Source organism: Miscanthus floridulus, chromosome 16 (genome assembly GCF_019320115.1).
Source record: "Miscanthus floridulus cultivar M001 chromosome 16, ASM1932011v1, whole genome shotgun sequence".
Taxonomy (NCBI): Eukaryota; Viridiplantae; Streptophyta; class Magnoliopsida; order Poales; family Poaceae; genus Miscanthus; species Miscanthus floridulus.
Genome location: NC_089595.1, coordinates 22,922,737 through 22,933,116, shown reverse-complemented (window position 1 = coordinate 22,933,116; position 10,380 = coordinate 22,922,737).

Here is a 10,380-nt window from a genome sequence, read left to right as displayed (position 1 = left end):
TATTCACTTATCTTTTGTCGCAAGTTATCTTAGCCTTGAACCATGCTAGAATGCAGCCAACACATAAAATTTGTTAATAAATAAAATCTATGCTAAAGCAATCCTAAAAGGGAAAATGGTGTTCTTGCCCTTATGCAGGAGTCTAATTGTGATTTTGCCCTTGTTTTCTCAACTTTGTGATTTTGCCCTTGCTATTTTGAATTGAATCATCCGTTTGCCCCTGGTTTGGATGCCGTCAGATGGTCATGGAATAAATGAATTAAAAAAATTCAAAATCTAAAAAAAACAAAGGTGAAAAGACCAAATTGCCCCTTATCCTTATATTCAGCCTCCATAAGGAAAATGTGCCTTTCTCACGGGCTGGCTACATTGACCGGGCGTCGGGGGCATCCGGCGGCGGCGGTGTTGGCAGCGCACGACGCGCGGTGTGGCAATGGCTCCCGGTGGCGGGGCTCATCATGCGCGGGGCAGCTCCTCCTCCCTCCTTCCCGCTCCCCCCGGCGTGGCTCATCCTCCCTCCTTCCCGCTCCCCCCGGCGCGTCTCCTCCTCCCTCCGCCATACTTCGGCGCCCGCTCGTCCTGGCATTGCCGGCTAGGGTTGCGCGAGCTTCCTCCGGCGAGCTCCCCTCCACGCGAGCGCGAGCTTCCTCCGGCGAGCTCCTCTCCAGGCGGCTTCCTCCAGCGAGCACGAGGCGCTCTCCACCCCAGGCACTGCCACCCTTCTCCAGGCGCGCCCTCCACCCTAGGCACCGCCGCCCTCCACCCAGGCGCTGCTCCCCGGGGCCACGAGGTCGGTTGCTCGTTGCCGTCCCCCAGGCCGTCGCAGCCCTCCACCACCCTGCCTTGGATTTGTCCTACCTGGGATCCATGAGGGCCGCCCGTCCTGCTCACGCTCTTGCCTGGGATCTGAGCGAGAAAGGAGTCCGCGGTGGATGAGCAACTCGGCGATGACGCTTCCTCGCCAACGTCCCTGGCTCTGGTGTGCGCTCGATGGACGAGCAGCCTGGCGGTGGCGTCTCTGAGCATCTCGATGGACGAGCAGATCTCGGTGGCTCCCATTCTCCGCCAACATGTCCCCACCGCCGGCTACCGGGGCTGGCCGCGCCTCTCCTCCGCCCCTCCTGCGCCCGCGCACGCGCCGATGGCGAGGAGCCACCACGGGGCTGACCTGCCGGCTCGTGCACGTGGCTGCGAGCCTGCTCCAGCGAGCTGCGCCCCCTTGCCTTCCCCGCGACTGTGCTAGTGCCCTATACCGCCGCCATTTTTCTTGATGCCGTGGACTGCCGCCGTTGCCAACTTCCCGCCGCCAAGAACCGGCCAACCGAGTTCGCGACGTCGCCCTGGTGCTATAGAGCCACCCTGCTCGTGCTTTCATGGATCGGAGCACGAGATCGAGAGCTACCCGTGCGCTATCCACGTGCCTCCCCCAACGGCGTTCGCGTCCTTGGCACGGCGCACAGGTGGCCCGGCCCCGCTCCCCACGCGCCCCGTCCCCGTACCCCCAGTGGCCATAGCCTAACCCTATGCCCCAGCGGCTAGGCCCCAGCACCGCATCTCCAATGGCCGCGCCATGGCCGAACGGTCGACCCCGCGCCGTGCGCAACCGAGCCTCGGCCAGACAGGGGAAAATCACAATTAGGCATAAAAACAAGGGGCAAAATCGCATGGGCATTCATGTCTTTTGTACAAAGTTTAACACCATTAGGGGTGGATGACGGAGCAGGGGCAAACTGGTGCTTCGTGAATGGCACAGCAGGGGTAAATTCACAAAGTCAAAAAATAGGGGTAAAATCATAATTTCGATACAAAACAAGGGTACAAATGCAAAAGCCCCATCCTAAAACCATCCTTTCAGTAGCATAGAGGAAAACTACAAAAGTTATGGACAACAACCTGTAATGCAAATTTGTTGTATTCCCTCGGGAATGTGTCCACTAACATTTTGCAGGAAAGAATGAATATAAGTTGTGCCTGTCCATGGTTTGGTATGAACATGCAAACCCAAACCAAACCACCACTTCAGCTTTGGAACAAAAAGAAAGACAAGTGCCACAAAAAGGATCTACAATAGAAGCACTCACTCATAGGAAGTGGACGAACAAATCAATGCGCTACAGTAATATCGAAGGCAACCTAGCATTGAGCCTTTCTAGGACTCAAGCTAGGAGGCTGATGAGAAGCAAGGTGCAACCCACCTCGTATTAGCTAGAATATGCCTGCTTCCATCATCTTCAAAAAGACCAGCTTGCACGTCTTCAACAAGGACAAGACAACGAGATGCCACTACATCATGGCGTACATTCTCGTGCCAACAGACATCATCAATCAATGGTTCACTACCGATTGTGTCTCATAAGTCCGAGAACGACCATGGTCACACAAAAGACATCTCTAGGTCATTGAAGATGAAGCTTTCATGCAAACACCAATGAAGTTCATTCTTTGATCTTGAAGACGGCTGGCGTATCACTAACAAACAAAGAAGAATAACTTTCCACCACGTCGTTAGACAATCAAGGAAGAACTTGAGTTGCATCTCCAATGAACACCAATTCGTCAACCAAGAATCAACAGAAATCAAGAAATGTTGATGGAAGAAGAGCATGAAATTGTCCGTATCCTCATCTCTAGGATCGAGGCTTAACACAAGGAAAGGTCCTGCTTAATGGATTATGAGCTCTCGTCAACAGGTAAATCGGATAAGCCTCCTTCAGGTAAGCGTGTCACTAATCATTTCAATAAAAAGAAGGAAAACATAAGGTATATCCAACCAAGCATTATGCAACATAGAATCACATTCATAGGAGAATTTTATCATCCAAACTTGATTATGCATTTCATAAAATTTGAGTATGGGGGATAGAGTTCTTCAAAACATCTTATGTCATGTTGCTAGTTTGTCTTGGTCATCCCTACCTTTATGATGAGCTCAACTTGCTAAATCACTAACAAGTAAAAATTTAAATAATCATGCTCCTTTGGGTCACCATATATAATCTTGTTTCTACTTGAATGAATCTCTTTAGTCTTTTAAGCTTCCTTGTTCTATTACAAGTATGCTTCGGAATATTATTCAGACATGATTATTGAATCAAAACATACTTGTATAGAATTTGGTTGTATATATGGGCTAACCCTTATAGGAAAGTATTCAAATTTTGTTGGGAATGGTAGCAGATCATTCGTAGAAATAGATCAAGGTTTGAGGTATTCTTCAAAATGATTTTACACATCTTTGCCTTAACCTCGTTAAAATTTTGAAGTAGTGGTGAACAATCAAGGTACATTATTTAAAACATGGGATAAAGATTCTATGCTAATTAAAATGTTAAAACTAACTTTGTTATAGCATAGAGGATGACCTTCAACTCTATGACAACACTATCCTTGCTTTGAAACATTTGTATATTCCTTTGGGTATGTGTTGTCTACTAATCTTTTGTAGAGAAGAAACAATAAAAGGAGCAGAAGGTCCAAACAAAGTGCCAAGATCCACAAAAGAAAGGACAAAAAGATAGCATGACAAAAGAATGAGAATGAAGGAGTGCGACATAGGAGACAAGATGCTCATGAACAGCTCAAGCAAGGAAAGCTTCAAGCATGAAGAAAAGACCACCACAGTCATCTACCTTCGTCACATGATGTCATCATGCTCTAATGATGAGGTAACATCTTAATGTAAGTGGTCATTATTTAAAAAGCTTTCCTTTGACCTTGCTATTCATACAAATAAAGAAACAAACATATTTGAGTTACAACTTTGCTTGATCCAACCTGATTAACTCAACATGTTTTGTTCCTTAAGTTTGTTCATAGTACCACTTTCTTGATCTTATAGTCTTCACCAAATGAGCTAAAAATTTGCATATCTTATCTTTGGAAGATGATAGTTATAATCATGTAAAGTTTGATACATTTTGTAAAGATAAACAGTCCTTCCATAGGTTAAGCAACTCCACTCTTTTTGATAAATGTAATCAAATGCCACATTAATACTCATCCTTCTGATCTTATCACCCATGTTATAAGAATGAATGCACATAACATCAACCGTAACATGATTCGATGTGCCTAAGGTTAGAGAAGAATAAATAAGTTTTGGTTCTGTTGGTGTTTTTCCACCAACAGAGCCCATGCACTTGATCTCTACCCTGTCTTTATGAGCAGAACACACTTCGAGCAAGTGTGGGGGAGTCAATCCCCCAAATTCTATAAGTAAAAGTTCTGAACCGACAATAATGATGCACACAAGATGTCGCCAGTTTCTACTACTGATGGTTGATTTCGAAACGCTGAACAAGGAGGAGGAACAAGTCAAGAAAGGATGAACCTATCAAACCTAGATCAAACTCAAAACTAGAACAGGTTTGGCAAAATAAGGAGGCACCACCAGTGGAAGCACCACTACTGGAGGCACCACCTCAGGAATCCTCATCTTCAAGAACGAACTGAGGGTATCATGACTCTTTGGAGGCCTACCACCGATTCAACAACAGACTCACAACCACTGAAGAGACAAATGCTGGCATACAAGGTATGTTACATAATCATGCACAATGGCAGGTAAGCATGGGACACGAGATGGCCAGCCTCCAGCAACAATAGCAATAGCAAAATCAAAATTGGGAGGCTCTGTTCTAGCACGTCCACATTCGGCCACCTCGTTGAGCAACCACAACAACAACCAACTTGGGGGAGAAGGCATCCCTGTGTATGCAGATAAGTATTTCTTTTCCTTTTATTATTCTTAGTTTGCTTTATATATATTAGAAAAAAATGAATAACTGAAAACAAAATAAAAGAGTGTGTCTAGTTTGCTTTAATTTGTTTTTAGGAGCTGAATAAAATAAAAAAGGACTCTAAAGATAATCTCTTATAATGGAAATGATGAATAGTTGCTCTATTGTAATTCCTTTCAAGTAACTGTTTTCAGCCTCGAATTCTCCCAAGTTTTGGATAAAACTGTTTTGATATAAGGATTTACTCTGAACTTGAAACTCGTGGGTAGCATATGCTTGATCTAAGTCTAGGTAATTGATGGATATGATATGAGAAGGTCTGAGCTGTTGTTTATCTTGTTCCAAGTGATACTAAAGTTCTAGAGATTTATCTTTCGAAAAACATAAAAATGCTATATGATGAGTTCCTGTATGACATAGCTTGAATTCCTACCAGAGTCATACATGTTATTTAGGCTAGGAAAACTTCCGCGTATATGCTGCTTGCTTTTGCAGTGAGTTTTGTCAAGCTTTGTTGACCCTTATGAAAGGTTTGTCATGCTCTTAAAATCAAAATCACGTACACACCATCCAAATATGAACTACTCCTACTCAGAGGGTAGGCACAAAAACATGCCATCCATCTAGATCTACCCCAAAAATGTTCTACTCCTACACTGGGGGTGAACACAAAAACATGCTTGTTAGGTTTTGCATCCACCAAATAAATGCTCTAGGTTCTTGTTGATGTCTCTCTCAAAGTTTTGTTGCAGAAAAGAGGCATGGGGCTATGCAAAAGTTATTCATAAAAAAAGAGAAAAAAAAAGAATTGAAAAAAATGGACAAGTGTCCGAGATATCTAAAACAATGGGTACTTAGTTGTCTGCCTGAAAAAAAAAGAGATGAATAAGATAACCCATGTTCTCTTGCAAAATAGTTTCCAAATTTCAAAAGAGAGATAAGTTTTCAAGGAGCAAAGTAGAATTAGGTTAGCCACCTTATATATCCACCATATACATCCACACACATGCACATCTTGATTTGATTGTATGACTCAACTCTCTTTAGATCCATTGTTTGACTTTACATTATATGCATTGCAAGTATGCTCTAGCTTTCACCCTACCTATGAACTCCACATAAGCTTTAGTGGTAGGAAGAGAAAAGGCATAACATCTTTATTGCCTTGGTGAGGATCCATAAATACCACATATATTGAAAGACTTGAGAGTGTCATACAATGGAATCTCTGAGTTTTATTTTTAAAATTTATAAAAACTCTAGAACAATGGTAGAACAAAGAACTTGAGACATAGTGGTTGACTCGATCGTTCTATCTTTCAATTACTCAAGACCCAAGTGAAGGCTAAGAAGCCCCATGGTTGAAGGTAATATGGGTAAGTTTGAAAGTCAGATCAATTTATTCTAATTCAGAGAATTTTTGATTGAACACCTGTGTACTTTTAAGGTGTGAAAACATTGTAGCAACTCCTGATCCATTACTGAGTTTGGCTTTGCTCAGGGACTAGCAAAGGTTAAGTGTGGGGGAGCTTGTTGACGGTCGTTAACACCAATTTTAAACCATCAATATATCCTGCATATGTACTTAATTCCATCACCAAACATAGGTATATGGGTTTAAACTAATGAATTCTACGAGCTTTGGTAAATATTTGTATGCAGGAGGATTTATCTAGAAAATAGCTCCTAGGACCACTGTCATACACTCCAAACAAGCAAACCGACGACAACAAGTGATTCAACCCGTGAAAACTGTAAAAACAACTCTAGAAGGTTCTAGAAGACACCACGCCTAAGCTTGGGCCAAACGGCCACGAAAGTGGGTCAGCCAGCCTAGCCCATAGGCCGACCGGCCTACCACGGAGCCCGCTCACCCTCCGTCGCTTCGTACACCTTCCTACGATTTATACCGTTGATTTTAAGGCGGTTTTAGGTCGGTTTATCCAACGGTGGTCGAGGGAGTTAACGCGGATCAATGATGTGGCGATTCCTTGACCCCTACTCCACCTCGATTCCTTGCCCCCTACTCTACCTTGACCTATATATAGCAGTCCCTACCCCCTTCCCTAAAGCTATTTTGAAAAACCCTAATTCATATCTCTCATTTAGATCAAGACACACCAGGAGGATTAGATCTAGAGCTCTCCAATGTATTAGATTAGTAGCTTGGGAGTGAGGGTCGAGTTGGGCTCATGCTCAAGTTCCGGATCTAGTCTTGGAGGCTCGGCAAAGCCTTGTATCTTCACTTCTGCATCTTGTAAGACTTATTATCAATTTATCATATTCTTATCTACATGGCTATGTTTACTTTGAATATATATCTTGCTTAGTTAAAGGTTATCAATACTTTTGTGTGCGGGTTCATAGAGCGCTTAGCTTGCTAGTTTACTGGTTAGGCTAAGTAGCTGAGTCTCATGTAAGCATGGTTCTTATACAATGCTCTGCCTATGAGTGCATCCTGTTCTCTAGTTGGGTGGTAGCAGCGAGAGGTGATAGTCCCGTCTATCCTTTGTAGTCCACTCTGAATTGAGTAGGTTCTTAAATTGTAGGACCATAGTCATGTCAGTAGAGTTATCTATTGTGGGTTCTCTACCGTCTAAGCGGCGTCCCGAAGTGCACAAGAGTAGAGTTAGTCTTAGCTATAGTCAGGTATATATATACTTTGATCCTGTAATAAGAATATCATAGGAATCTACATCACCTATTGTTCTTCCAAGTTGACTAGTTTACATTATCTTTATAGATCTATCCCCTGAGTGTCATTATGCTTAATTCCTATCTATATATTTACCCTCTACTTAAGCTATGATGGTATGTTGATAGATATTCCTCTATTACTCAATAAGTCTTACTCCATTGTTTCCCTGTGGTAAAATATAAATAACGATACCTGGAATACTCACGGTAAAATGCTACAATGTTATTTTGTGCGCTTGCGGAATCCTTCATATTCTTTTTGCGTTAATAAATACCAACAAAGCCTAGCCATCGCCGCTCTCCATGTTCCTTGTAGCCACCGTCGCACCCACCCGCTCCCTTCATCCCCTTCGCGAATCCGAGCCCGTACCTCCCCATGGAGGCTAGCACCGCCCTACCCCGCCACAGTGATGTGCTCAGCCGGCTGTAGCCAAGAGGTGCCCTTCTCTCCCCCTTGGGTTTGGATAAGAATGTGGCCCGATGGCTGCTGAGGCAAGGCATGAGAGGGAGTTCTCCTTGCCGCTTAGAGAGCGTGGTGGTGAGATGTGAGAGTGTGGTGTGACTATGTTGGATATGGGATGGGATGGATGGATGGATGGTTGGGTTGAGATACTTAGGCCCTGTTTGGTTAGATATGACTAGAGACAAGTGAGCCCATTTAGTCCCAAATAGTCCCTACTTTGCCAAACAGGGGACTACTAGAGGGACTAAAGTGGGTTTGGGTTGTAGTCCCTTGAGGGGTGGCTATTTGAGACTACTAGTCCAACTTAACACCCCATGCCCCTCCCTCTCTCCTCTTTATTGCGTCGGGACCATCCCCATCCAGGGCATTTTAGTCTTTGTTCAGTAGCTTTAATGCCCTTTAGTCCCTTCTAGTCCCTGGAACCAAACACGGTAGGAGACTAAAGTTTAGTCCCTGTTTTAGTCTCTAGTCCCTGGACTAAAGAACCAAACAGGGCCTTATATATTATTATACTTGTTGTTACTCCGCATGCGCTAAGGATAAAAACCACAGCCAAATTATTAGGATCACCAGATCCTTTTATTTTCTCTTCCTACACACTTCTAGTAGTGTGCAGAATTCTCGACCTACAGTGATGATTAGTTGGATTCATTCTACACTCAAGGATGCCTCTTGATTGGAGATTCGTCAAGCTTCGCTTCCATGATAGAATAATAGTGTTTTGTTTATTGTTAGTTGTACCAAACTATTGTAATTTATTTATGTATTTATACGCTCTGAGGTTGTATGACTCTGTAATCAGCTGAAAATTGGATGCCGGTGATAGCCGAGAAATCCTAGGACTATCACAGAGGGGCAAAAGAGTCAAAATTTCTATTTTGGGAATCCCCGTCTGTTTTACTCCTCCTTCCGGCATCGGCTGGGCATCCGTCGTCTCCCCCTCTCTTCTCGATGCTGGTGAAATTCAGAGCAACGCGGGCCTCACATGGGCACGTGAAATGATGCGAAAAAATGACTACAGGTGAAAGGATCGACATGCCCAAGAGGGGAGTGAATTGGCTCAACTAAAATTTCTTGCAATAATTAAGCCCTACACTTAGCCCATTTCACCCCTAGTGCCTAAATGTGTTCTCTATTGTTCTACCGCACAAAAGTTTTGCAGCCTAGGTTCTAATCCTACTCTAGCATGGCAATTCTAAGAATGTAAAGACATGAATTGAATTGCTCAAAAATAAATGCTCAAAGTAAAGAAAGGGAGAGGAACACAACGACGTTTTTCTAAGGTATCAGAGAGTCACCACTCCCCATTAGTCCTCGTTGGAGCACCTACGCAAGGGTGTAGCTCCCCTTGATCCGCGTAGGGATCAAGTGCTCTTTACGGGCTGATTCTTTGACACTCCGTCATAGTGAATCACCCACAACCGCTCACAAGACGACTTGGGTCATCCACAAGCTCCGTTGGATGATCACCAAGCTTCTAATCACCACCGAGCCGTCTAGGTGATGGCGATCACCAAGAGTAACAAGCACAAACTCTCACTTGACCATAACAAGCCTAATGAGAAAGGTGGATGCACACTTGCTACTCCTTATGCATTAATGAGGTCCTTAATCTTAGATTATCAAATCTCAATCACCCCATTAGGCTCTTGCTCTCCCTTGCACTTCAAAGTGTTTCCTTAGCTGAACAAATGGGCAAGTGAGCTGAATTGGACGAGTAGAAGTATTTATACTCCCCACTTCAAAACATAACTATTGGGGTCCAACTTAGCACATTACGAAGTGGCCAGACGCGTCTGTCGATGTGACCGGATGCGTCCAGTCAGTAGCCAACGGCTACATGACGTCAACTGTCAAAGAGTATCAAAACAGTGACCAGACCCTAGGGGAGCCCGGTCCTCCCTGATCGGATGCGTCCGGTCATTAAAAGTCATTCTGGAACCTCTCTGATGTTGACCGGACACTGGCTCACGAGAGTCCGGTCACTAACCGGCCAGCGTCCGGTCCTGCCTCAGTGCCGAGCCCTTTCTGCTATAGTGGGACTGTCGCGTCTGGTCTCTCCCTTGTGCTTGCGTCCGATCTAGTTGAAGAGCTATCGTGCAGACTCTGGCACTGACCGGACTCAGCACCTCAGAGTGTGATCACTGCCACAGCAGAGTCCGGTCCTCTACTACCACTTCCATTCACTTCCAATTTGAAACACTTTGTGAATGGGATCGACTCCAAATGATCTTTGGGCTGTCCTTGAGCTAGTTAGTGCTAAGTTTGATAAGTGTGCAAGGTACCCAAACCATTAGACTCACCTAGGTCAAGCTACTAGTTCATACCCATTTAATAGTACGGCCAAAAGAAAAACAAAGTCCTAAACTACTCTAAGTGTCTCTCAACACCAAATGACACTTAGAACTAGTCCGTCCTTAACCCTGTCGCTCATCCTTGAAAACCGAAACGATTTTCATCGATAGGGGCATGAAAACCATT